The following is a 14,605-nucleotide window of genomic DNA, read 5'->3' as shown; positions in this document are numbered from 1 at the left end:
GTCTTTCAATTATTTTTATATCAGCAGCTTCTAGCACAGTGCCTGGCACATGGTAGGTGCTCAATAAATGTTGGCTGGAGGAGTGAGTGACGAGACTCACACCTAAACCATAAATAATCATGTAAGTACCATATGGGCAGATCAGATCCTACAGGCTTGTCGACGTTTTATCAACCTCGAGAGCTACAAACCATGACACGCAGAGGCTTTATTGCATTTATTGGTGAGGCAAGATAAACCCCATCTGACAGATCCTCCTGCTCGTATATCAGACAGACAGGACCAGATTAAACAATCAACCCCGCACAGCCCCGCAGCGGCCCCGAGGCCATGCTACAGCTGGGACCTGTAGGCTGGGGCAGAGGGCCGTCACCACAGACCCAGAGTGTTCCTCACGGTCTCACCCCGGATCAGGGCTGGGCTGGGCTGGTGGGCGGGAGGGAGCTCACAGAGGAGGAAGGTTGCACATCTGCCTTAAATTTTCTTGGTTTCTAGTTCGGAAAACAAAATACTTGCCCGAGGCAGCTGAGGACCACCAGGCTCTGCACAGCTGATGCTTAAAAATAAAATACTTTGCTCTAAGAAACAGTTACACCATAAAACAGATTCAGAGCAATCCCGGGCATCTCTTTCCTTGTAAAATGCATGAACGCAATCAATAAACATTCTTCCTCTACAACTTGGCAGCCCCAGGTCAACCCTGCCTCAGTGGAAGAATTTCACCTTAGGTGGAAAGGAAGCGAACTCAGCCACGGTCTCAAGATGAGCGAACTGCGGTTTCTCATTCCTCTTTTTCCCCCCACCACTCCCCTCATTTAGAAGAACTAGGGTGTTTGCTGCCGCTTCCCCGAGTTAGGATTCAGAGAAAGCTCAAGTGAGCGTGATTTCTTCGTTGAACCTCAATATTCCCCTAAATCTACCTTTTTGTTGGCCCCCAGCCAAAGCCAGTTATCTTGGGATGGAAAGCAATTGTTTCAGTGTTATAAGATTTGTATCTGACAAACCCATGCACCCCGCTGATTATCATCACCTTCCCGTCCTTTAGTTGCTTTCAAAATGACAGTCTATTGATCCAGTCATCTCCCAGGATTTGAAGTTCATGGAAAAGGACGTCTCCAATGTCTCGTTCATTCCCACTGCTTCTTGTGCGGCAGGGTAGGAGTGCTGGCCTTCCACTTTCATGTCTTTCCCCTGCCCCTTGGCGTGAGGATCAATCATCGGGAACCTTCCAGCCGTCTGCCAGGCCCAGAGTGGGCCCTCCGGGTTTGTTGCTCTGTGTGGAGTTGAGAGAAACTGGCTCTTACACTCTCTCCTGAGACTATGCCCTTTAAATGAGTAAGTGACAGCCCAGTGGGTCCTCCCTGCATTGGCAGCAAGCAGAGCAGGACCTCTGGTGTTTCTGCTTCCTTCTCTGTTCGCTCAAGCCTCGCAGCCACCCAGTGAAGCCAGGAGAGCAGGGGCTACTGGGGACATTTTTCAAGGGCCAGAACTGGCCTTGGGTTTGAGGCTTTGGGGAGAGATAGAGCTGGGATTTGGCCCTGGAGGTTCTGGTTCCAGGTCCGGGACTCCCCCCATCCAGGTCCCCCTCAAGCACCATGCTGCCCACAGGCCCCACGGCCCCATCGAGGGCTCAAGCAGCATCTCAGCTCTGCTTTTCAGGAGCTGGGGGACCTCGGCCTTCGATTTCGTCGTCTGCCTACTGGAGCTAAGAATGCCTCCACTGACATTCCTCAGGGCTAAATGAGATGACCCAGACGAAGCTTCTAACACGGTGGTCGTCCCACACTTAGTACCAGTAGCTGTTACCAGTAGCTATTAGCGTTACAATCAATGATGCTATTATTTGGCTGAAACTGTTCTGCCTCTGAGCCACGACCGATCTACTCAACCGGTAGGTCTTTCCTCGGCCTCAGTCTTGATGGTCCTTGTTCCTGCATCCATTCTGATTCTATATAAGAACCCATCTTTCTGCCGGAAGGATTTTTGAAATGTATCATGGGCTTCCAAGAGGCTTCTATCTTAGAAGCTTCTCCCGGGAAGACATAATGAAGAGAGAAAGATTCAGGCCAGACACCTGTGTCATGAGAGGCTCAGGCCTCTGGCCAGCCACCCTCCTTCATCTTCCTTTGTGGAGCAAACACTTCGCAGGAGACCGCCATGGTGCCTGGCCGCCCGGTCCAGAAGTGGCCGTGCAGTGCACGGCCCAGCTGCTCTCCATTCCCTCCCCATCCTTCTGGGTCCACATCCTGCAGACTCTGCCACCGGGACTCATTGGAATGCTCTGGCCACTCTCACTGCACCATCCTGGGTGGAACTTCTGGCAGGTGCAATTAACTAGCCACTATTAGTCTCCTTGCTTTGGGCAAGGAAAAGCCCAACATCCTGAAATAGACTGACCTGGAAGAAGCCTGGCTCCGGTGATGTCTTCTCTCAGCGTTGTCCCACCAAATAAAGCCAACTCCCACCTCCCAAGCCCCAGGCCATGCCGAATCTGGCCACGCCCCATCTCACCCTACCATCCTATGCATCCGGTTCATGCAGGATGCTTTGTAAAAATGGGTGTTCTCTAATTGACTTAATGAGAGCCTTGGGGTGGATCTGAGGAATCTAAGTTTGTAAAAAGTTTTCCGAGACTGAAGCATGGCCAGGTAGAGGAGCCACTGCTCTGCACAGCTCCCAGGGAGAGCCATACCCAGTGCAGCACATTCGCCGCGTGCCCTGCCTTGGTGTGTGCCACCACCCGTGCCAACAGCCCCAGTCTCTGCTCTCAGAATTCACCCCATCCTTAAGGCCCACATCACATACCACTCCTCCAGGAATGGTATCAGGATACCTAATGTATCCTCCTAATGTAAATCAGGAGATTTAGGTATCAGCTAAAACCCCGAAGAAGGGGAAGCCCCACTGCAGCCGGAACCCTGTCCTAGTCAGAGGAATTGGCAGATACTCCCGATTGGCTATGTATTCCAGAAGGCCATGTACAAGAGGAAGTATTCGGCAGCTAAATCCAGGGCTGAAAAGAAAAAGAAGGAGAAGGTTCTTGCTACCGTCACTGTCACCAGTTGGTGGTGACAAGAACGGTGGTACCCAAGTGGTTAAACTTTGCAAAATGCTTAGGTATTATCTTACTGAAGATGTGCCGCGAAAGCTGTTGAGCCACGGCAAAAAAACCTTTCAGTCAGCATGTGAGAAAACTGTGAGCTAGCATCACCCCTGGAACCATTTTGATCATCCTCACTGGGCGCCACAGAGGCAAGAGGGTAGTTTTCCTGAAGCAGCTGAGCAGTGGCTTGCTACTTGTGACTGGACCTCTGTCCCTCAATCAAGTTCCTCTGCGTAGAACACACCAAAAATTTGTCATTGCCACTTCTACCAAAATTGATATCAGCAGCGTGAAAATCCCCAAACATCTTCACTGATGTTTCAAGAAGAAGAAGTTGCGTAAGCCCAGACACCAGGAGGGTGAGATCTTCGACACCGAGAAAGAGAAATACGAGATTACAAAGCAGTGCAAGGTTGATCAGAAAGCTGTGGACTCACAAATTCTGCCAAAAATCAAGGCTGTTCCTCAGCTTCAGGGCTACCTCCGCTCTGTGTTTTCTCTCACAAATGGACTTTACCCTCACAAATTGGTGTTCTAAATTTCTTACAAAGAACCTAATTAAATAACTGATCCAAGGTACCAGTACCTAATACCTAATCTCCTGATTCCTCCAGCCAGAAGTATGCTGTCCCCGCTCTGAACACCCATAACATTTTGACCCTCCCTTTCTGCCACTTTCCAGCCATTCCTTCAAACTCACCCCCTCTCTTTCGCCCAGCCCCTAGGCAGAAACCTGCAATCTGTCCTTGCCCCTTTGCTCTCCATCCCTTTCCCATGCACTTGAGGATAAGAATAGTACTCACCTAAGAGGGCTGTTTTCAGAGGTATTGAGTTATCCCAGGGGGTGTATTTCCAAGTGTGCCAAGAGATGTCAGCTGTCAGACGCTAACTCCATCATCCTGTCATCTTAACGCATGTTTTTATGGCATAAGGTTCTGGTTCTTCACGTACACAGGTTTTCTGCCTTGACTTCCTCTTGAGAGCATGGACTACATCTTGCGGATTGTCGTTCTGTCCATGGCAATTGACAAGGTCGGATACCTACAGGACGCGAGAACTGTGAGACTGGTGGATGGCTGATATCTAACTGTTTCCCTTTCATTCCTGTCCTTTCTCCATCTATCACTACTACTGTCCTTCAGTGGGTAGTGAAGATGCAAAGAATGTATCCCTATTAGAATTTATAATTATATTTAATTTGGGGGATTATTTGATTATCATCTGACATTTCTACCAGGCTTGAAGATTCTGGAAGACATCTTCAAAGATTTTGAAATGTCTGGAAGACATTTATCCTAGCTCACTACTGCATCCACAGGGCCTAGCACATAGTAAATACCCCAGAAAGATTTAAAATTAGTTAATTAGCAAACCCTAATTAATCCAAAATTAATTCATTAACCTACCAATGGCCTTTTTTTTTTTTTTTTAGTTCTCTTAATGATGCTAGTATAATAGATTGAGTTCTGAATGTTAGAGCATCGTGGTAAATGAACCACAGTAGGAGCCTGAACTAATCAGTGAGGCAACTGTGCAAATGGGCCAGTTGGGGATGTTCTTTCCTATTACCTGTGTGACTATAGACAAATGAGTAACCTTACTCTTCTCATCTGTACAATGGGAATAAGGGTAGATTTACCTCACAGGGTTACTATGCACGTGAAATACTTACTCTGGAAGTTAGTTCTTATGATGATAGTACTGTTGGCATTCGAGTAACATGACAGACTAACAAATTAAACTTTACTGAGTTAGATCATGTGCCTATATATATATATAATATGTATATATGTATACATATATATATATACACACATATAATTATGCACACAAGGTCTTATTTATAATAAAAATAATAAGCTGTTTATAAGGGAACCATAATAATGGAAATGCAGGACCCATCTGAGTACAACCTAAGCCCTAACCAAAAATATGCTCCCTTTCTAGAAAATAAAGCCATTACAGATTTTGCATCCTTAAGGAAATTTTAAGCAGATTTAAAATTTTCCACATCAGAAAATTAAAATGAGTAATTCCAGAAAAAGGACAAAAAGAAGGGCCTGGATCAATTCAGGCATATTCATCTTCCTGCCCCGCAAACCGCACGCCACTCACTTTCCAAGAATTTTGATGACAAACACTAAATATCACTGTGACCCTAATAAAATCCAGAGCCCAATCCAGTCTGTGCATAAAGTCACACTCAAAGTCACATGAACCAGGACCCGCATATTAATAAAAGGGAACTGCTAGTCTTTGCTTGTAACTCGTGAAGTACATTAAAACTGACTCAATTCAGAGGCCCCTGGGTGGCTCAGTCGGTTAAGCATCAGATTCTTGATTTTGGCTCAGGTCGTGATCTCAGTGTCATGCGATCAAGCCCAGTGTCGGGCTCTGCACTCAGCTTGGAGGCTGCTTGAGATTCTCTCTCTCCCTCTCTCTCTGCCCTTCATCCTTGCTCCTGTACACACACACTCTCTCTCTCTCAAATAAATAAATAAACATCTTTGACAAGAAAACAAACAAACAAAAAAAAAAAACCCTGACCCAATTCATAACTCACCACAACACATCTCGGGGAAACCTTGTCTTTGCTCTATGTGACGCTACCTGGGAAGGACTCTAAACCCAAATCTCCTTCAGCCCCAGCACCAAACACGGCATGCAGACCTTCCTCCTCTCTCCTCCCTACTCACTCCCTGCGTTGACTGATTGAACCCCTTCATCACCCCCGCCAACCTTCCTCACTTACCCCCACTGTCCACATCACAGAAGATTCTGGACTGGGGCTAGCAAAACGCCTTTACTGGAACATGGCGTGGGGCTGGAGGGGTCCACGGAAAGGGTGGATATCGTCTTCCGAGCTTTCCCCCTTTCAGTGACTGAAAATTCTGTTTTCCTTTTCTGACAGCAGGTCACTTCACTGGCGCTGTCAAGTAGGCTGGGCCAAGAGGATGGCAAGTGACTCTGGGAAGGTGAGCCAGACAGTCCACCCTTCATTCTGACCACATTGACCCAGTGCTGCCCCCAACTGGTTCCTGTCTTATCGGTACTACCTCATCCCCACCCACTGCCTCATCCCCACCCACTGGGCCACCCAGTGGCCCAGGCCACTACCTCCATCCCTGCCCAGTTCTTCAGTCTTCCCGTGGACCCTGACACCAGCCTGAAATCTTTCCAACACAATCCTCTGCTTCACTTACCCAACCTGATTTCTGTTGTTTGCAACCCAAGAACACCAGCTGACCCCTGATCATCACAAATCTTGTCACCATCTCCACCTGTGAGAACAGGGCTGCAGCCTTGGACCAATGAACCTACACTTAACTGAGGTAGTAGATTGTGAGTCACAGTCAAAGTTAACCTTCGTTAACTCTGCTCTCTACTGCCTTTGCTCATTCCCCAACAGAACCATGGGCATACCATTTGTAGAACCTATGTTCATCTTCCAGAGGCTTCTTGTAGTAATAAAAATAATAGGTAGCAAAGAGTCAAAACATTTAGCCCCTCATTTATGGGCTGTGTCCTCAGCTCAATCACTTAATCTTTCCTGAGCTTTGTTGATCTTATGTAGGAAAGTACAGATAAATCTACCAGCTCTTTCTATTTCTCAAGGTTGCTGTGAGGCCAAAATTAGAAAATCAACTAAAAAAATATATCTTGCAAATCATAACATCTGCAGCCTGGACAAAAATTCAAGCTCATCATGGGCACTCTGTTCTCCTCACTGGTTCTTTCTCCCTGACTTAACAGGTCTTCCCACTTCCCCCTCGTCCCCATGGTCACTGCTACCCTTATAAGTAGGATTGGCTTTCCCAAGCCTCCATTCCAGGTCTGGATAAAATGTACTTCTATGGGTACATAGGTATCTGTAGTGTCATTCTCTGAAAATGTGAATTCCTAGTTAGGCTGTGTCCGTCCCACCTTTTTTCTTTATGAACAGATATACAGTAAGCAAAAGCCTATGGGCTCCTCCTCGTTTCCACTGGGAGGGATGATGCCCCCCGCCCCCCGCCCCGTGCAGGGGATCCCCTGGGTTTATGAGAACTGAGATGGCTTCAGCTTTCACTTTTTCTTTTTTCCTATTAGAAATCAAGCTGGAGGCAACATTTTCCTCACTCTGCAGTCTTGAAAGTGAGGAATCATCACTCCAGTGCAACGTGATTAGCTAGGGATCCTGACCAACATCTGTAACTAAAAATGATTTCCACTCAGATTTCTGTGTTGGGTTTTTTGTTTGTTTGTCTGTTTTTAAGGGGGGGGGGGTGAGAACCAGTGTTAAGAAGAAGAGCCAGGAGATCCTGAAGGAGGAGGGCTGAGGTGAGAGCATGAGGGATGTGGAGAGCAGAGGGGAGCCGGGCCCTGGGAGTGTGTGGAGCAGGCCAGGCCGCAGGTCTGTGGAGATCCAGACAGACTTCCAGGGTGGCCTGGGGACTGGTGTTCGGAGCCAGCCTGGTGCCACTGCTGGTTCTCCTCCTGGTGCAAACAACTGAATGAGAGCCTGGGGAGCTGCCCTGGCCCAGGCAGATTGCCTTCCTGGGCGCTGGGGAGAGGTTAGGTTGTTGTCCCCATATTTATGTCCCTTCCCTGGGGGGCTCTCCTCTCCCATCACTGGACGGTGAGCAGGTGGTGTTCCTGGGAGTTCCTGAGTGCCTCCCTCCCAGCCTCTCTCCTTCCTCCCTCCCTGCCTCTCTCCTCCCTCCCTTTCTCCTCTCTCTCTCTCACCCCTCCCTCCCTCTTTCTCCTCCCCCTCCCTCCCAGCCTCTCTCCCGCTCTCTTTTCCTCACCTTCTGCCACCGAGATGGCCAGGCCCCAGACAAGGGGCTCCTTGTCAGCCTGGGCCAAAGTGAACACAGGGAACAGCAGCGCTGAAATCGATCCCCACCGAACACGGAACAGGAAACAGAAGCCCCCGCGGGGGCAGTTTCGCAGGGCCCCGCCCAAGTTTAAGGGACCAGCTCTGGACGCGGGAGGCCAGGAGGTGGCAGGTGCCCGCGGGCACCGCCGGCAGGGGGCAGCGTCCTCCTAGCCGCGCATCCCCCGCCCCGGCTCCCCCTGCCTACAGCCCCCAGCCGGCCACTGACCGAGCCTGGGCTCCCCAGCTCCCGGGACAGCGCAGGGGAGTCAGCAGCCCGGGCCTCGGGCCAGCGTGGGGGCCGCGGCTCAGCGCTCTCCCTCGCCGCTTCCTGCCGCGCGCGCACGGTCAGCGCGGTCCTTCATCAGACGCTCCTTCGGGGCCTCCGAGACGCTGCCCTTGTCCCCGCGCTGTCCCTGTCTCCTCTTTCGGCTGTTTTCCTCCCCCAGCGCAGTCTTTAGAAGCGGCCAGAATCCGAAAGGTGGGATCCAGGCTCTTCCTTGCACCCCCTGTGCGGGCGAGGGCAAGCTCCCCATCCTCGCGGAGCCCCGGGTTGTGAAACTGAAGGCTGGAAAGAGGACACCTCCCTCCGTCGCCATCTCGGGCTGTTGCGAACACCATTCCTGAGCCGGGCGTGAGGGAAGGAAACAGGCCAACCTTTGGGACACCAGAGTCTCTCCTCTCTCACTCCCCGGGAGGGCTGCGGGTTTGAGATGGACCCTCTTCTTCTCCGTCTCTGGTCAGTTCATGCACAGGCTGCTCTGGGCAGGTAAGATTGTCTCCCTCAAAAAGCTGAACTGAAAGATCCAGAAACAAGATCAGTTAGATCCACTGACAACTCTTCAGCCTTCTAACCTATCCAGACGGCGACCTCCTTTCGTCAGCTTCCCAGCTCTGCCCTGGCCCACATCACGAGGATATCTCACCTGGATGCCGATGAGCCTGCTAGCTGCTCTCCCTGGGCCTGAGCTTAGGCCCAGAGTCTGTCTGTCCCCTGCTCCTGATCCTTAGCCCCACTGCTACATGAGGGTCACACAGCTCCCTCCTCTACTCCCTGCCCTCCCCTGCAGGCCAGTCTCCACCAGGTGCTCCCCTGCCCACTCCATGCAAGCCACACTTGTAGGCTGGCCTTTCTTTGAAGATCAAAGCAATGCCCCCTCTCAGGGTCTTCAACCATCTTTCCCCTCTGCTGGAAGCACTCTCAACCCAGCTACCTGCACAGATGACTATCTTCTCTCCTCAAGTCTGTTCCAATGTCACTGGATCAGAGCCAGGCCTCCAGACAGCAGTTAGGAAAATGGCGCTCCACACCCCGCCTCCCAAAGGCACGTTCCAGACTCTCGCTTGGCTTTATTTTTCTTCACAATGTATTGCTACATGAAATATTGTATCATTTGTTTACTATGTTTTCCCTACTAGAAATAAGAGGCCTTGCTTTGATATTTGCTGTACCTCAGTGCCTAAAATACTGCCTGACACACAGGAGATATTCAGTAAGTTTTATCATGACTGAATGATTAGATGGATAATATTGGATTTTTTTTTAAAGATTTTTTATTTATTTATACAGACAGAGATCACAAGTAGGCAAGAGAGGCAGGCAGGGAGAGAGGAGGAAGCAGGCTCTTCACAGAGCAGAGAGCCCGATGTGGGGCTCCATCCCAGGACCCTGGGATCATGACCTGAGCCGAAGGCAGCGGCTTAACCCACTGAGCCACCCAGGCGTCCCGATAATATTGGATTCTTGAACTAAAAAGCCACAGTATGGTCATGAAGAAGCAAGGAGTCGTCACGCCAGTACCCAACAGTTAGCAGACAGAGCCAGGAACATGGAACAGGTACACGGAGAAAGGCAGAGATGAGAGATCATGTGTCCCCAGAATGACTTCCAAGGTCCCCTCCCCGGTGGTCCAGCTCTTTCCTGCCCTGGGATATAACACCACATATGCACACACATACCACACACACATATATACACCACACACCTCATATACGCACACACACACTTCACTGAACTGACCTGGAGCGAGTTTCTGGGTCCGGCTGCACAATGACCCCACCTCAGGGCAGTGTAAGGGGGCATCCTGCCACCCTTCTGCAGCCCTAGCTAGGGCAGCTCTCCAGCTTGAGACTTGCACCCCCACACCTGTCTTCACTTGCCTGTAGCCTCCCCACCCCAAGCCTCTGCCTCTCACAGCCCCAACCCCCTGGGTCCTGCTACCTTGCTGGCCCACCTTGCCCAACATCTCCAGTCATCCTGTCCTGTCCTGTGCTGCTTCCCCTGCAAAAATCACTCCCCATCCCAAGTGCCCTGTGTCACAAGAGCGCCTGATTTCCAGCGCTTCTAGTTAGAAAGTTAGAAGTCAGCATTAATAATTTCCTCCCCACTACACCTAACAGCTTGTTAATTCTTGTTCATTCTTTCTAAACACTTCCTAGAGGCACCTTGCTTTCCCATGTCCAGGATTCGAGCTCACAGCAGTTCATCCAGAAGTCCTGTAACCCCAGAAACATCGGGTCCCCACTTGGGCTCTACCAACCTCCGTACTTTGCTTTCATAACATTGACCATGGTTTGTGCCCACCTATTTGGGATGTTATTTGATTGCTGTCTCTCTCCCCCACTAAACTATACATTCCACAGGGCAGCTCTGAATAAATGCCACTGGATAGACAAATGGAGCAATTTTTTTTCTCTTTATTTCTTTTGTCCTTGTCCCCAGCTACACGGAGGGAGGTGTGTCTGTGACTGCTTGTCTCCCGCCCCCCACCCCGACTCCAGCCTCAGGGCTTGACATAAAACTGGAGCATACTAGGTGCTCAGTAAATAAGGGTGTATCGATTGCCTGGTTCCTGGCAGTCATCCAGCGGTAAGGTCTGTCTGGGGAAAGGCAAGTCCGCACTCAAGTGACCAGTCAGGCCACCAGGCCCCGCTGTCCCCAGGAACCTGATAACCAAACATGTCAGCGCTTCCACCGCAGCCCAGCAGCCGGCCAAGTTTCTTTCCTTTGCCTCCTGATATGGCGGTAATTAGAAACAGCAGTCATCACCACGTTGCGTTCCCCGGAGCACCCTGCTGGATGTGAGGAACACATGTAGCTGCGAGACCACCTGCCGGGAAGAGAATAGAAGAATCATTTGCTGAACATGGCAGGGGTGATGGCTAAGGGGATGAGCCACTGCATAGCAAATCGCTGCCCCGTCTTCCCTAAAGCCCTAAATAATTTCTCCACTTGGAAAAAAAAAAAAGGGAGAAAAAAAATACACAATTAATTTTTCATGTAGATCATCCCACTTGGAAGCTTGGGGGAGAGCTGCGCATACTAAGGGCTGAACTTGAGAAACCACAGTCGGCCCAGCGTAGACAAAGCCAAGGAGAGGAAAGGAAAGAGGAACGCCCTGTGGCTTTCACTTGTGGCCCCTCGTGGCTGGGGAATGGCAGAACAGAGGACGTCTGCTCATGGTCTCATCTTTAAAGTCCCGCTCTGGGCCCAGACACACTTACTTTCACTGCCATGTTTGCCACAACGGCACTGGGGGAGGAGGGGTCGGATTTGGCCTCCTTTTCCACTTGAGGAAACTGAGGCACGGGGAAGTCAGTCACCTGGGCTACGGTCACCCAGCCGATGGGAGGCCAAACAAGTCCCAAGTTCCTGGCGCCTTCCCGCACACGCACACACCCAGGACACCGAGTCCAGGTAGGTCTTGAGAGAGATGCTGGGGACCCCCTGTCAGAGATGGTGCAGCGGGCTCGCCTTCACTCCAGTCAGTTGCCCCCTCTAGATCTTCGTGCACACTCATGAACTCTTTACCCTCTCTGCCTTAGCCCCACGGTGAGGAGGGGCGGAGAGAGAAAGGCACACTGTGATTCTCCCGCGGCTCAAGCTGGCCATCTGCTTAGGTATCCCTTTGGACACAACATCCAGGACCGCTAGGCAGGGCGTGACGCAGAGAAGAAGGGCTGAGGCACCCACCCCCGCTGACTGTCCCTCTACTACTCCATCAGCTGTGTGGCCTTGGGTGAATGGCTTAACTTCTCTGATTTCATTGCAGAGGACTTACCAGAACAAAGTACTGCCAACTGGGTAGCTTGAAAGAGAAATGTATTCTCTCACAGTTCTGGAGGCTAGAAATCAGAAATCAGGGTGTTGGTGGGCGTGGTTCTTTCTAGACTCTCTAAGGAAGGATCTGTTCCTCTCTCTCTCAACTTCTGGTGGCTGTCCAAAGTCCTTGCTGTTCCTTGACTCGTAGGTGGGCCATCGCTCTACTCTCTCCCTCCATCTTCATATGGTGTTCTCTCTCACCTCGCGAGGACGGCAGCCATATCGGATGGAGGGCTCCCCTACTGTGGTATGACCTCAATATATCTCAACTTATTTGCAACAACCCTTTTTCCAAGCAAGGTCACACACTAGGTATGAAGGGGTTAGTACTTTAAAATATTTTGGGGTAGGACACAATTCAACTTGTAACTATCTCTGTGCCTCTGTTTCCCCTGAAGGAAGAGAGTACTGCCACACACTTCCTAGTAGGGAGGGATGTGTTCTGGCCCGTGTTGGAAGTCAAGGTCATAAACTTACACTGGGTACTTATGGGAGCCTCTGTAGCAGAAGAAGGAGCTGGGAAAGGAGAGGAGATAGTTTTGGACATGGGTCAGGCTACGACATGGCCAGCAGGGCAGGCTTGGAAAACCCTCCGGACTGGTCAGCAAGCTGTGTTGTCAGCAAGGACTGGATAAGTTAGCACACAGGAAGGACTCAGAGCGGTGCCTGATACATTTTAAGTGTGTCACGAATGCTTTCTGTGATTAACAGTGTTGTCAGTGTAATTGTCTGTGGAACGGATGGGAACATCCCTTTTCTTCTGAGACACCAGCCGAGGGGCCTGTGTTGTCATGTAGAAACTAGCTCTTCCCTCCCCGCAACCAAGGGTTTACATATTCGGAAGCTAGGACTCTTAGTTCCGTATAACAGACAGCTACTCAAAATGGCGTTGACAGAAAGGGGAGAGTCAGCAAATAGGAGGAGGGCGGCTCCCAGAATGCAGGCAAGCGTCCTGAGAAGGCTGGAAAGCCAAGGTCTGCGGGTGGCTGCAGGGAATCCAGGGCGACACGCGCTCGAGCTTTTGGATCCGCACCCCTGCCTCACTTGCAGGTTTGGGACAACTTACCCCCACCTCAGGCCTCAGTTTCCTCCTCTGGAACAGGGATGGCAATAGGGGGGTTGTTAGGGCAGAATGAGTGAAGGTGTCTAAAGTGTCCCCGTGGCACAGAGCAGTGCCCAGTGAGGGGTGGTCCACTTGAAATGGTTGTTCTCTCTGCTCGGCTTTTCCCGCTGTTCTGTCTACAAGGTGGAAAACACAGCTTGCTGACCTGTCTGGAGGTTTTTCCAAGCCCGGTGGCCATGTCGCAGCTCACCCATGTCCAACACTATCTCCTCCCCTTTCCCAGCTCCTTCTTCTGCTGGGGAGGCTCCCGCAAGTACCCAGTGTAAGTTTAGGACGTAGACTTTCAACTGGGCCAGAACGCACCCCTCCCCACTCTCCCTGGGTTCCCGGCACCTAGATTAAGGCCCGTATTTGTCACTCTTATTGAAGAGGCCCTCCCAGATCTAGCTCCCCACCCCCATCCCCTGCATTTCAGACCTTTCCCTGGGCCTCCCCAGACATGCTGGTTCTTTCGGTTTCTAGGTACAGAGGACTTGTGGCCTTCTCAGCTCCTTTGCACATGTCATTTCTGCCGCCTACGAGGTCTTTCTCCGAGATTTCCATATGACCCTGTCTTTCTCATTATTCAGACCAGGGCTCAAATGCCCCTCGGCTCCCCAGAGAGACCCTCCCGGATCTCCTATCCTGATCTTACCCTTCTCCTATTACCACCCTAGTCACCCACGAGCACCAGTTGTCATTCCTTCGCGGCAATTATCAGTCTGGTTTTATCTTGTCTGTTTATGGACTTCCTTGTTTATTCTCAGTATACTTCCCACAGAACTCGAGCCTCATGACCGTAAAGACTTTGTTTGTCTTATTCTCCCTGATGTTGCCCCGGCCCAGGGCGAAGCCTGCTTAACATTGATGCCCACAAATACCGGTAGAATGAGCCAATCTATGAAGAAATCCATTGGGTGGGTGGAAGAGTCAGAAGTTGCTCTGCTTGGGGTAACGCCCTCAGCGACGTTTTCTAATTTTGCAAAGCCTGCCCCAGCCCACCAACAAGACACATTACGGTCTCAGACACCCACAGTATGCAAGGCTTCTGTATCAGGCCTTTTTTCCACTTCCTGGTTTTACTTGTTTTACCTAATGGCCTGTAGTAGAGTTTTTCAGTTGCGATTTTAAGCATCACTAATAACATTTATGAGGATCAAAACCAAGCTAGCCTTTTTCCTCCCTTAGTCCTGTGCAGTCAAAGAAATTTTCCAATCCTACAGTTTATTATCTAATTTTATTATCACCCAAGGATGCAAGATGATTTATTTATGTAGGTTTAGATTATTCAAATATTCCTTTATTTGCTCTGTAATAGCCATTCTTTTTCTATTGCCTTAATTGTATCTTATTAGACATCTCGCTTTTGCTATATGCCACGTGGCCTTGGGATATATTGATGTGTTTAAACACCCTTGCACATCCTTTAATATATTGTAAGTC

At 50.3% G+C, this 14,605-nt stretch overlaps 1 long non-coding RNA gene and 1 pseudogene across 1 annotated transcript; one reads left to right on the top strand and one right to left on the bottom strand.

Annotated features, from left to right (window-relative positions):
* Positions 1-203: 203 nt before the first annotated feature.
* LOC131836699 (uncharacterized) lies at positions 204-8,414 on the bottom strand. Its single transcript, XR_009355721.1, has 3 exons — positions 7,891-8,414; positions 3,907-4,144; positions 204-1,273 (listed from the first exon to the last, which is right to left on the bottom strand). It is a non-coding gene; the product is annotated as an uncharacterized LOC131836699 (long non-coding RNA).
* On the top strand, positions 2,882-3,671 carry LOC131836698 (large ribosomal subunit protein eL6-like; annotated as a pseudogene).
* Positions 8,415-14,605: the final 6,191 nt, after the last annotated feature.

This window comes from Mustela lutreola, chromosome 7 (assembly GCF_030435805.1).
Source record: "Mustela lutreola isolate mMusLut2 chromosome 7, mMusLut2.pri, whole genome shotgun sequence".
Lineage (NCBI taxonomy): Eukaryota > Metazoa > Chordata > Mammalia > Carnivora > Mustelidae > Mustela > Mustela lutreola.
This window is presented reverse-complemented; position numbering and strand designations above follow the sequence as displayed.